This window comes from Rhinolophus hipposideros, assembly GCF_964194185.1.
Source record: "Rhinolophus hipposideros genome assembly, chromosome: 2".
NCBI classification, from domain to species: Eukaryota; Metazoa; Chordata; class Mammalia; order Chiroptera; family Rhinolophidae; genus Rhinolophus; species Rhinolophus hipposideros.
In genome coordinates this window covers 6,463,667-6,476,061 of record NC_138048.1, presented here as the reverse complement: position 1 = coordinate 6,476,061, position 12,395 = coordinate 6,463,667, and positions in this window count along the sequence as shown.

Genomic DNA, 12,395 nt, shown 5'->3' with positions numbered 1-12,395 from the left:
CAATTATCTACCATAAGCTATAAAAGAGATGTTTACTGAAATGTGTGAAGCTTCAGAACATAACTGAAGATAAATGCTAAATTATATATAATGTAATCTGTCTGCATAAAAAAAACACATTGTAGATTACAATTTCAACTCTTCCACACACTTATCATCAACAGAAAACAACAGAGTTAGGAATGGAGTTAAACCAGCCCATGCCAATTATGTTATTTCATGTGCTGCTCTCAAAGCAATAGCTCTGGAAAAAATCCAAATGGAAACTCAATTCAATATCGCTCTGTATTCCAGAAGGTTTGTGATGAGACCAGAAGTATAACAAATGTGACTTGAGGGTACAATGTTCTAAGAGGAAAAAATGACATATCTCACATAAAAGATGAGCTGATTATAACTAGTGGGGGGCAAATTAGAGTATGATCATAGATATTCTGATAAGAACACAAAATCATTATAACTACACAAAGTAATATACTCTACACCCTTTAAGTCTGAAGTTTCACTATGTGATTTAATTTCAGCTCAGATTTTTCGCACTTTGTATATTAAATTGTACCACCACCACCGGTAGCATAACCCGTTGCTCTATTTTTCCTTCTATTGGGAACTTTTCTTCTCTTTGTATTTATTGTAAACTAAAATTAAGCTATTTATTTTCAGATGATAAACATACCAACAATATCCATTGTACATAGAAATAAGAAAGCTTATTTGGCCAAATCAGCATTTTTTTTCCTGAGGTAGTAAAATGTCATTTATACAGGTACAGGTTTTCAGTTTACATTAATTTAACTATGAGGCAACATACAAAATTCTCTCTTTTTAAAATGATTTCCCGGGTGTGAAACCAGCACAAAGCTGGTAATTTTATAGTAATCTTCTCATAAACTTACTACTGATTTGCATAACATATGTTGTTTAGAAATACCTGTGTGTGTGCATGCATGAGTGTGCATGTGTGTCTGTATGTGTGTGTGCTTGTACAGCAGTCATACCATCTCCCCCTGCATCTTGACTCTGAGGATAAAAATTCAATCCAAATATGAAACATGGACATGCGAAGAAAGGAGTTAAGTTGTCTTCCTTCAAAATAATATTTAAGTTTCACTTTAAAACTGGCATCACTATTTTCCTTTTCTAACAAAACACAAATATTTAATGGGTTAAACTTGCTGGGCTACAATAGGAAGCAGCTTATCCTTCCCTCCACCCTACAGCTTTCCAACCTACTCCCTAATCTCCCTTCTTTTGCCTCTTAATGGCAACTCAAGCATATCCCATGGAGTTCTAGTAACTTTAAGGTATTAGAAGTGTTTTAATTTCAGGCATTAATAAGCCCAGCCCATTCTGTATCAGAACGTTAATTTCTCCTTCCATTTAAACACCACCCAACGTGATCTAACCCATGGCCAGGCAAGCAGCAACAAGGAAAATTACATGCATTGTTAACGCTTTTACTGTTTTTCCTACCCAGGTTTTGTGAAGCCTAAAACATTTACCATTAGGGGAAAGGCATCTCCTCATGAAAACATAGTACAAATAATGAATACAAAATTTAGTCCATGACATCCCAAGGAAGGCTGTGCATGCGAAGGGCTCTGAAGTTTGAGCTTCTCTAGCTAAATTAAATCTACCCCTGTCTTCACCTTACATTTCCTCTCTTCCTCTTTTTCATCCTCTTGGTTCTTCCAAGACCTAATGCATAATGAAGGTATAGACGAAAAGAAATAAAAGATCATTTCTCTTAGCTGGAATTATTGTCGGTTCTTTCTTGGCTAGCACTGGCTAGTTATTGCTCTTTGTCATGGCAGAAATCCAAACTTGAACTTTTATCAGATGTATTATTGGATTATGTACGAACCACCCCTCTCTACCCACTCCTTGGTGACCTCCACTATTGTATATTCTCTGGTGAGAATGTGGCAATCCTGAGCTGATCTGATTTTGCTCTCAGCTGATGCCTCTGGTAGTACACTACAATAGGTCCTTGCCATGGCAAGTAACTTTTTTTATTGGTGGTTGGTGGGGAGAACAGTATTTTCAATTAGCGTATTTATCTCCTATAAAATCCACTGACTCAAAGGAAGATAAACTACCTTGTTTGTCAAATTGTAGGATTTCATCTTGCATCTCCTCTCATCTACTTCTCTTTAACTTACCATTGCAGGCATGCTCCAGGCATCCTACCAGCCTCAGAACTTTCAGTGTGAGAGCCTGGCTGCAGTTTCTTTGCTACCAAAACTCCAGGGTGTGACATGCCAAACTTTCCTAAGACTTCACAACACTCTCCACCTTGGTAGCAGAAAAGGCCTAGTCTGTGGGTTTCTGAGCTCAGCAACAAGCAGCCAGGGAGTAAGACATCAATTTCTCCTTGACCCCACTTTCTCCTACTCTCTCCAAGGATATTTTAGAGCTTTCTAATGAACCTTAGAAGTATCTACAAGGAGGAGAGGGAAATCCTAACATCTTTCTTTACTCGTACAAATGTCTTTACTTCAAGAAATTTTGTCCTCACCAATATACTTCTAGCTTTTATGTTTATAAGTGGCAGGTGAGAAATGGTTTATTTTTATAGTTGGGCCTTATTTTACCCAGTCCCACCATGATGTGTGTAGTTCCTCTCTTTGGATTTTGACATCTGGATTAGTACCCAATTTCATAAACAATGTGGCTTTAGCCAAGATTATAAAATAACAGGAAAAATCCCATTCCAAATGTTGCTGCATTAACTTTTTTTACTGACGTTGAAATGACAAAGCAACTATTTAGCCCAACTAAATGCTTGATTTGTGACCTATAAATAGAAAGGTAATATTAATTCAGCCATAATTTTGTTCATTTATGGTTGCAGTGGAATACCAGTGTAAAGTTTTGAAAAAAAACATGCAGGAATATTATTTAAGATAGGAGATCTCCAGGCAGACAAGATGGGCTTTTAGCGATGTCTCAGAAACTGTCAGTGTTTAAGTTCTGTGCGGTCTAACTCTCTTTTCTCCAGTAGATTTTGCACATGGCTTCCTGGTTGATCCTTGTAAAATGAAGTTTTTATAATTTCAAATTTTTCTTTCCTTTTTATGCTCCCTAAAAATCTTTGAGCAGCTATTCATTATGCAGTGGCTAAAGTTCACCTTTCTTCACTTGTTTATTTAACCCTCTTATTATTAGATCACAAGCTTTCTTTAAGGTCTTATTTTTATTCTATCCCAAACTATTTGATCCATTGTGGATAATCTATTGCCCAAACACTCCTCCAAGAATTTATTTACATATTCCCTACCCCTGGAATTCTCCCCCTTTTCATTCTATCTTATCTCTACTCTTTCTTTTATAATACATCAATACAGAATAGATGATCCTTGTTCAGAGTTGCTAGTATTTTTTTTTTCTGCTTATGAGACACAACTAGTTGGTTATACCCTGCCTTTTTTTTTCTTTCAGTCACTAGTATTGAGCCATTACCCTATACAGACCACAGGTAATAACTTGTCTTGCCAACAGCACTGTAATCTCCTATAGGGCTTTGCCTTACATGCGTAGAACAATGTCTTGGAGATGCTTTCTTAAATCTTATATTTTTAATGATTAACATGTGACAGAATTGATGAGTAATAAAATAAAGAAAAATGCTATATCCAAAGACTAAACAAAATAGCTGAATATTAAGAATAGAATGAAATAATTTGCTTTTTCTTTTAGGAAGCATAAATATGGAGGGGGAAAAAAACCAAAGAGATCTGTGGAAAGGAATTCATCGAAAAGCTGTAACAACTTGCTATGACATATTTTGTACTATCATCTATGTCCAGTCTTGGGAAAGGACCATTGGTGGGTCAGTGGAACAAGAGTTGGAGAGGATCTTTTGGGTTTTTTCCCCCTTCCCTTCCTTCTTCTCCTGTCCCTCTTATACCTCCACATCTTTCTCATCCTCCTGCTTCATCTCATTTTGATTAGATCACAATGAAGAATGGTTAGTTGGCAATGTCATTCAGGACATCATTATAATAGACAACCATGAGGGGCAGAGATTCTCACTCTTTTCCTGGACCACAGAGTGTATATCTAGCTTGTTCTTCTGCCTTCATGCTATTGTCTAGAAAGAGGGTTGAACAGGGATCCTATCCAGTTATATCCACAACATACCACACTCACTCACCCAGCTTCAAGTCTTCATAATATTGTACCTGTTCTTCCTGTTTCAACCCTTGAACTTCTTCAATCCATTTTAAGTTCAGAAACTGGTGTGATGCTTTAACATATATTCCCATAATTTTTCTTTCCTTCTCAAACCTGACAATAATCTGCCATGGTATTCAGATTAAAACTATGTCTTTACCACTAACTCCACAGTGTGGCATCATTGCGCACCCTATCTACAGTTGTGCCTCTTCTCCTGTGACTCCCCCTTTCTCTGTCACCTTTAGCAACCCCTCCACAGAGCCTTCACACTGGCTCTCCCATCACCCTGCAATGCCCTCCTTCTAGATGTCCCAGACCTTCTCTCTCACACTTTGTTCAGCTTTCCTACTTTCTCAAGTGTCACTTCACCTGGTCACTCCATCTACAACAACATCGCCACCTCCTCAATTTTTAAACCTCTCTTCACAGCTTTGATTTCCCTCCCTAGAACCACATATTTACTAATTCCCTTTCTTTATTAACTGTTTTTTTCCAATAGAATATATATTCCACAGGCCTAGGAACCTTTGTGTGTTGTTTGTTGTTAATCCCCAGCATTTAGCACAGCACCAGACAACGCTGAGTAGAAGCTCATTGTGTATTTGCTGAGTGAATAAATGAGCACCTATAGGAATGCCCAAATACTAAGACAATTGGGGATACACAAAAATGTGTATCCAGGAGTTCGTAGTATGTTAGAGGAGGTCAATATGAGCATTATGGTGATAAAAGAAGCAAAAAAAAAAAATACTATGCTACCAAAAAATATTATGATATAAACTTCTTTGACTTTGAGTGGGGTAATAGTAATAATTGTGCTTAGTCACGGAGATGAAATTTGAATATAAGAAAATGAAAGTAAGACCTAAGTCTTGGCTAATCATAGAATATAGAAAAAACAAAAAGGCAATGGTAGCAACATATGTTGCCTACACAGGCAGAGTCAATAAAGCAGTTTGATGGAACTGCTGAGTATGAGGAAATAAAATGTAGATAGAAAGGTTATTGGTGCCAAGTCAGAGAAGGTTTTGAATGTCCGATGAGAAGAGTGAATGATAGTTAATAGGCAGCAGGAAACCCTGTAAAATTTTAGAGCAGGAAAATGAGATGGTCATGTCTGTGTTTGGGGAGATAAATAGAAGTGACGGAGAGAGGAAGAAAAGAATGCAGAGAGACTAATCACAAAATTATTAAAACATTTAGGGAAAGAAAATGAGGGGTAATGTAAGCAGTGTCAGTAAGGAACAGAGATGAAGGAATGGATTCTGGGGATAATGGAGGGTAGAACGGAAAGAACTCAATGAGTAATGATGTTTATTATAAAAGTGCTGTCCGTGGTCTATGTAGAGGATGTTTGAGCCTAACTATCAATGAAAATGATTATTTATTTATTTTAAAATTACTCTTATCATACAATATTATATTAGTTTGTTTCAGGTGTATGATATAACATAGTGATTAGAAACTTATAGACCTCACAGAATGATATTCCCTATGCTGTACTTTACATCCCCGTGACTAGTTTTTGTTTTCAATTATATTTGACATTCAATATAATTTTATATTAGTTTCAGGTGTACAGAATAGTGGTTAGACATTTTCATAATTTATGAAGTGATCCCAATAAGTCTCCTACCCACCTGACACTATACAGAGTTTTTACAATATTATTGACTATATTCCCCATACTGTACTTTACATCCCCATGAGTATTCTGTAACTACCTTTGTACTTTTTAATCCCTTCATCTTTTTAACGATCCCCCAAGCTTCCTGCCTACTAGGAACCATCAGTTTGTTATCCGTATCTATAGTTTGTTTCTGTTTTTTTTTTTTTATCATTTATTTTGTTCTTTAGATTCCACATATAAGTGAGATCATATGGTATTTGTGTTTCTCAATCTAATTTCACTTAACATAATACCTTCTAGATCCATCCATGTTTTCTAAATTGGTAAGACTTCCTTCTTTTTTATGGTAGAGTAATATTCCACGGTAAGTATATACCACCTCTTCTTTATCCAATGGTCTATTGATGGGCACTTGGGTTGCTTCCATATCTTGGGTATTGTAAATAGTGCTACATTGAAGATAGGGATGCATGTGTCTTTTCAATAAATGTTTTGGATTTCTTTGGATAAATGCCCAGAAGTGGAATTGCTAGGTCATAAGGTAGTACTATTTTTATTTTTTGAGGAACCTCTGAACAGTGTTCCATAGTGGCTGCACCAATTTACAATCCCACCAACAGTGCATGAGAACTCCACTGTATATTTTCTCCACATCCTCAACAACAGTTGTTTTTTGTTTTATCAATGAAAGTAAATCTGATGGGTGTGAGGTGGTATCTCATTGTTGTTGTAATTTGCATTTCTCTGACGATCAGTGACATTGAGCATTTTTTCATATGTCTATTGGCCATCTGTATGTCCTCTGTGGAGAAATGTCTATTCAGGTCCTCTGCCCATTTTTTAATTGGATTGTTTGCTTTTTAGATGCTGAGTTATATGAGATTTTTTAAAATAAATTTTGGATATTAACCTCTTATCAGATGTATCATTAGCAAATATCTTCTCTCATTCAGTAAGATGCCTTTTCATTTTGTTGATGGTTCCCTTTGCTGTGCAAAATATTGTTAGTTTGATGTAGTCTCATTTGTTTATTTTTTCTTTTGTTTCCCTTGCCTAAGGAAATATGTCAGAAAAAATATTACTAAGGGTAATGTCTGAGAGTTTTCCTGCCAATGTTTCATTCTAGTTTTAGGGTTTCAGGTCTTACAGTTAAGAATATAATCCATTTTGAGTTTATTTTTATATATGGAGTAAGAAGGTGGTCTAGTTTCATGTTTTTGCATGTATCTGTCCAGTTTTCCCAGCACTAGTTACTGAGTAGACTGTCTTTACCTCACCGTGTATTCTTGCTTCCTTTGTCATAGATTAAATGACCATATTGTTGTGAGTTTATTTCTAGGCTCTCTGTTCTGTTCCATTGATCTATCTGTCTGTTTTTATGCCAGTACCATGCTATGCTGATTACTATGGCTTTGCACTATAATTTGATATGAGACAGCGTGATACCTCCAACATTGTTCTTCTTCCTCTAGATTGCCATGGCTATTCAGGGTCTTTTATGGTTCCATATAAACTTTAGGATTATTTGTTCTTGTTCTGTAAAAATGCCATTGGTATTTTGATAGGGATTGCATTGAATCTATAGATTGCTTTGGGTATTCTGTACATTTTAATAATGTTAATTCTTCCTATCCGTGAGCAAAATATACGTATGCTTCCATTTATTTGTATCTTCTTCAGTTTCTCTCTGCAATGTCTTATAATTTTCCGAGTACAGATCTTTTACTTCCTTGATTAAATTTTTTCCTACATAAGTTATTTTTTTTGATACAATTGTAAATAAAATTGTTTTGTTAATTTCTCTTTCTCATAGTTTGCTATTGGTGTATAAAAATGCAACCAATTTCTTAATATTTTGTGTCCTGCTATTTTACTAAATTAATTTATCTGTTCTACCATGTTTACCCAAAAAGAAGACCTAACCAGACATTCAGCTCTAATGCATCTTTTGGAGCAAAAGTTAATATAAGACCTGGTATTATTATATCATATTATATTATATTATATTATATATTACATTATATTAACCGGGTTTATATTATAGTAAAATAAGACTGCGTCTTATTTTACTTATTTTACTCTGATTCATTGTCATTTGAGATCCTTGGCCCATAAACACTGTAGTTTCATCCATAGCAATCATGTTGGAGAGTTGGTATTTAGAAAACTCGATGTCATCAACAAAGGACTTGAATGCAAGTGCACATTTAATAACTTCAGTATCTTCCCGCTTGAACAGTGTTGTCGATCTTAGAGACAGTTCATATCGCTGAAGGAAGTCATCCAGCCAGTGATGTGATGCTTTGAATTCTTCTTGCGATATTTCTAACTGTGGCACCATTGCAACCGGAAATGCTTGCATATCAGCCCTGCGCACAACCAGAGCCTTTGTTCACCTGTCAGCAATCCATTCATAGATGATGTCTTCCAGCTCAGAAAATAATGGTTGCTGACCTGATCCACACTTGTGCTTCTTAGCATTGCCCTCGTCCACCTGTTGACTGAAGTTAGTGTGCTCCATTCGCCATTTTCAGACCATTCGGAGATCCAACTTCTTCTCTTTGCAGAAACCTGTAAGATTCTTGCCCCGGGCGTCCTCCACGATTCCTCTTTTGTACTCGACGGAATAGCTCTTTCTGTTTGCACTCATCTTGTCTAGGGGTCAAAATATTGTTCTCTTTAAATCTACCATTAAATCAAGTGTTAATTGAAGACTTATGAGACAGGAATGGCAACACAAATGATGACAGTTAAGAATGATGGTCCACACAGAAGCAACGAAAAATTGCAGGCACCAAAATTCAGAAAATGTTTCTTTTTTTCACACGAATGCATTAAGTACGTCCATTACAACATACGATGTATTGAATTATGCAGATTCATATTAGACACAACCATGTCCATTCGTTACCAAGTGTGCATGTTATTTGTGCATTGTGTCTGTACTCTGATTGGTCATTTGGCACTAAGTCTTGAGTTCATATGTTCACATAAGCATTTACCTCTTGTCCAAAGGCACCTGCTTGGGTATTTACAAATACTTAATTATAATTCATATTATCATTTATTTTAAGTATCAATGTCAATAATGTTATTTATTTATATTTAATTATATATTACTATTATTATTTTATAATTCAATACATCCATCGTTCATTGTACTGAACTTATAAATGTGTCCGTCTGGCTGACAAACTTAACTGGGGCTTATTTTGGGGGTAAGGCTTATGAGCATCCTCAAAAATCATGCTAGGGTTTATTTTCCAGTTAGGTCTTATTTTCATGGAAATAAGGTATGTTTAATAAAGGGGTGAAAGTGGACATCCTTGTTTTGTTTCTGATCAAAAGGAGAATGTTTTTAGGTTTTTCCCATTGAGTATGATGTTAGCTGTGGATTTGTCATATATACCTCTTATTATTTTCAGGTGTATTCTCTCTTATCCCACTTTGCAGAGACTTTTTATCATCAATGGACAGCAGATTTTGTGAAACACTTTTTCTGCATCTATTGATATGATTATATAATTTTATCTTTCATTTTGTTTATGTGGTGTACCACATTAATTAATTTGCAGTTATTAATATACATTTACATAATTATATATACATATACAAACATACATATATATACATACATATATATACATACATATATATACATACGTATATACATACACATATATATATATGTATACATATATATCCTCATTTTGGGATCTAATGTTGGCCTCATACAATGAGCTTGTGAGCATTCCCTCGTGTTGAATTTTTTGGAATAGTTTGAGAAGGATAGGAACTAATTCTTCTTTTTTTTATTAGTTTTAGGTGCACACAACAAAGTAATACTTAGACGTTTATCATTTATATCACTCACACTGTGTGAACCCCCCTCCCCCCATCCATGATTACTCTGACATCGCACAGAGCCATTACATTTCCACTGTCACTATTCCTAATGCTGTGTCCGCTTCTTGTAAGTATACACACACACACACACACACACACACACACACACACACACACATATATATACACATATATATATGTAAAATTATAGTTAGCATTCATTATTGTTCAGCTTCAGGTGTACATTGCAGTAATCAGGCATCTACATCATCCCTTAGGTGGTCTCCCAAATAAGACACGTGTCCATCGGATACCCTACAAAATCTTTATAACATTATTGATTATGTTCCCCAAATTAATTTTCAAAACCCCATGGCCATCTCGTGGTTAACGACTGTTTTCTAATCCCCTCACCTTCCCCTTTATCCCCAACCCCCACCAATCTAGCAACCCTAAGTTTTTCCTCTTTCTCTCCAACACTGTTTCTAATTAGTTCATTCACTTATTCTTTTCCTTAGATTCTGCATATAAGTGAGATCATATGGTATTTGTCTGTCTCTTCCTGATTTATTTCACTTAACATAATGTTCTCTAGGTCCATCCATGTTGTTGCAAATGGTAAGATTTCTTTCTTCTTTATGGCTGCGTAATACTCCATTGTATAAATGTACCACACTTTCTTAATCCAGTCATCTACCGCTGGGCATTTCAGTTGATTCCATGTCTTGGCTATTGTTTATAGTGTTGCAATAAATATAAGAGTGCATAAAGATTTTTGAATTGGAGTTTTGGATTTCTCCGGATAGATGCCTAGGAGTGGAATTACTGGATCATAAGGTAGTTCCATTTTCAGATTTTTCAGATACCTCCATACTGTTTTCCATAGCGGCTGACCCAATCTGCAATCCCACCAACAGTGCACAAGCGTTCCCTTTTCTCTATATCCACACCAGCACTTGTTTGTTTATTTATTGATGATAGCCATTTTGACTGGGGTGAGGTGGTATCTCATTGTGGTTTTTATTTGCATTTCTCTGATGGTTAGTGAGGTTGAACATTTCTTCATATGTCTGTTTGCCATCTGTATGTCCTTTTTAGAAAAATGTCTCTTCATGTCCTCTGCCCATTTTTCAACTGGGTTGTTTGTGTTTTTGGAGTTGAGTTTAGAGAGTTATTCTAGGTTTGTGATATTAACCCCTTATCAGATATATCATTCGCAATATCTTTTCCCATTCAGTAGGATCTCTTTTTGTTGTATTGATGGTTTCCTTTGCTGTGAAAAAAATTTTAGTTTGGTGCAATCCCACATGTTTGTTTTTCTTCTTACTTTGCCGCTCGAGGGGATATATCAGTAAAAATCTTACTTTGCGTAATGTCTGTGAAGTATCTTCCTATATTTTCTTCTAGGTATTTTATGGTTTCAGATCTTACATTTAAGTCTTTAAGGCATTTTGAATTTATTTTTGTATATGATGTAAGGTGGTTGTCCAGCTTCATTTTTTTGCATTTGTCTGTCCAGGTTTCCCATTACCATTTATTGAATAGACTGTCTTTACCCCATCAAACATTCTTGCTTCGATTGTCATAGATGAAATGGCCATATAAGCATGGATTTATTTCTGGGCTCTCGATTCTGTTCCATTGACCTATGTGTCTGTTTTTATGCCAGTACTGCACTGTTTTGATTACTGTAGCCTTGTAGTATAATCTGATGTCAGGTATTGTTATACCCCCACTTCGTTCTTATTTCTCAAGATCGCTGAGGCTATCCGGGGTCTTTTATGGTCCCATATAAATTTTAGGATTATATGTTCTATTTCTGTGAAAAACGTCATTGGTAGTTTGATAGGAATTGTGTTGAATATGTATATTGCCTTAGGCAGTATGGACATTTTAACTATATTAATTCTTACTATCCATGAAGATGGTATGTGTTTCCATCTATTTACATCTTCTTTCATTTCTTTCTTCAGTGTCTTATAATTTTCTGAGTACAGATCTTTTACTTCTTTATTCCCAGGTATTTTATAGTCTTTGGATCAATTGTAAATGGGATTGCTTTTTAAATTTCTCCTTCTGATGTTTTATTATTGGTATATACAAATGCAACTGATTTTCGAATATTAATTTTATATCCTGCTACTTTACTAAATTCATCTATCAGCTCTAACAGTTTCTTGGTGGAGTCTTTAGGGTTCTCTCTATATAGTATCATATCATCTGCATATAATGATAATTTTACTTCCTCCTTACCAATTTGGATGCCTTTTATTTCTTTTTCTTGTCTGATTGCTGTGGCTAGAACTTCCAGCACTATGTTGAATAGAAGTGGAGATAGTGGGCAACATTGCCTTGTTCCTGACCTTAGGAGGAATGGTTTTAGCATTTCCCCATTGAATATGACGTTAGCTGTGGGTTTACCATATATGGACTTTATTATGTTGAGATGTGATCCCTCTATTCCACTTTATTAAGGGTTTTTATCATAAATGGCTGCTGGATTTTGTCAAACGACTTTTCTGCATCTATTGATATGATCATGTGATTTTTACTTTTCATTTTGTTAATGTGGTGTATCACATTAATTGATTTGTGGATGTTGAACCACTCTTGCATACCAGGGATGAATCCCACTTGATCATGGTGAATGATCTTTTTAATGTATTGCTGAATTCTGTTTGCTAATATCTTGTTGAGGAGTTTTGCATCTATGTTCATTAGAAATATAGGCCTATAGTTT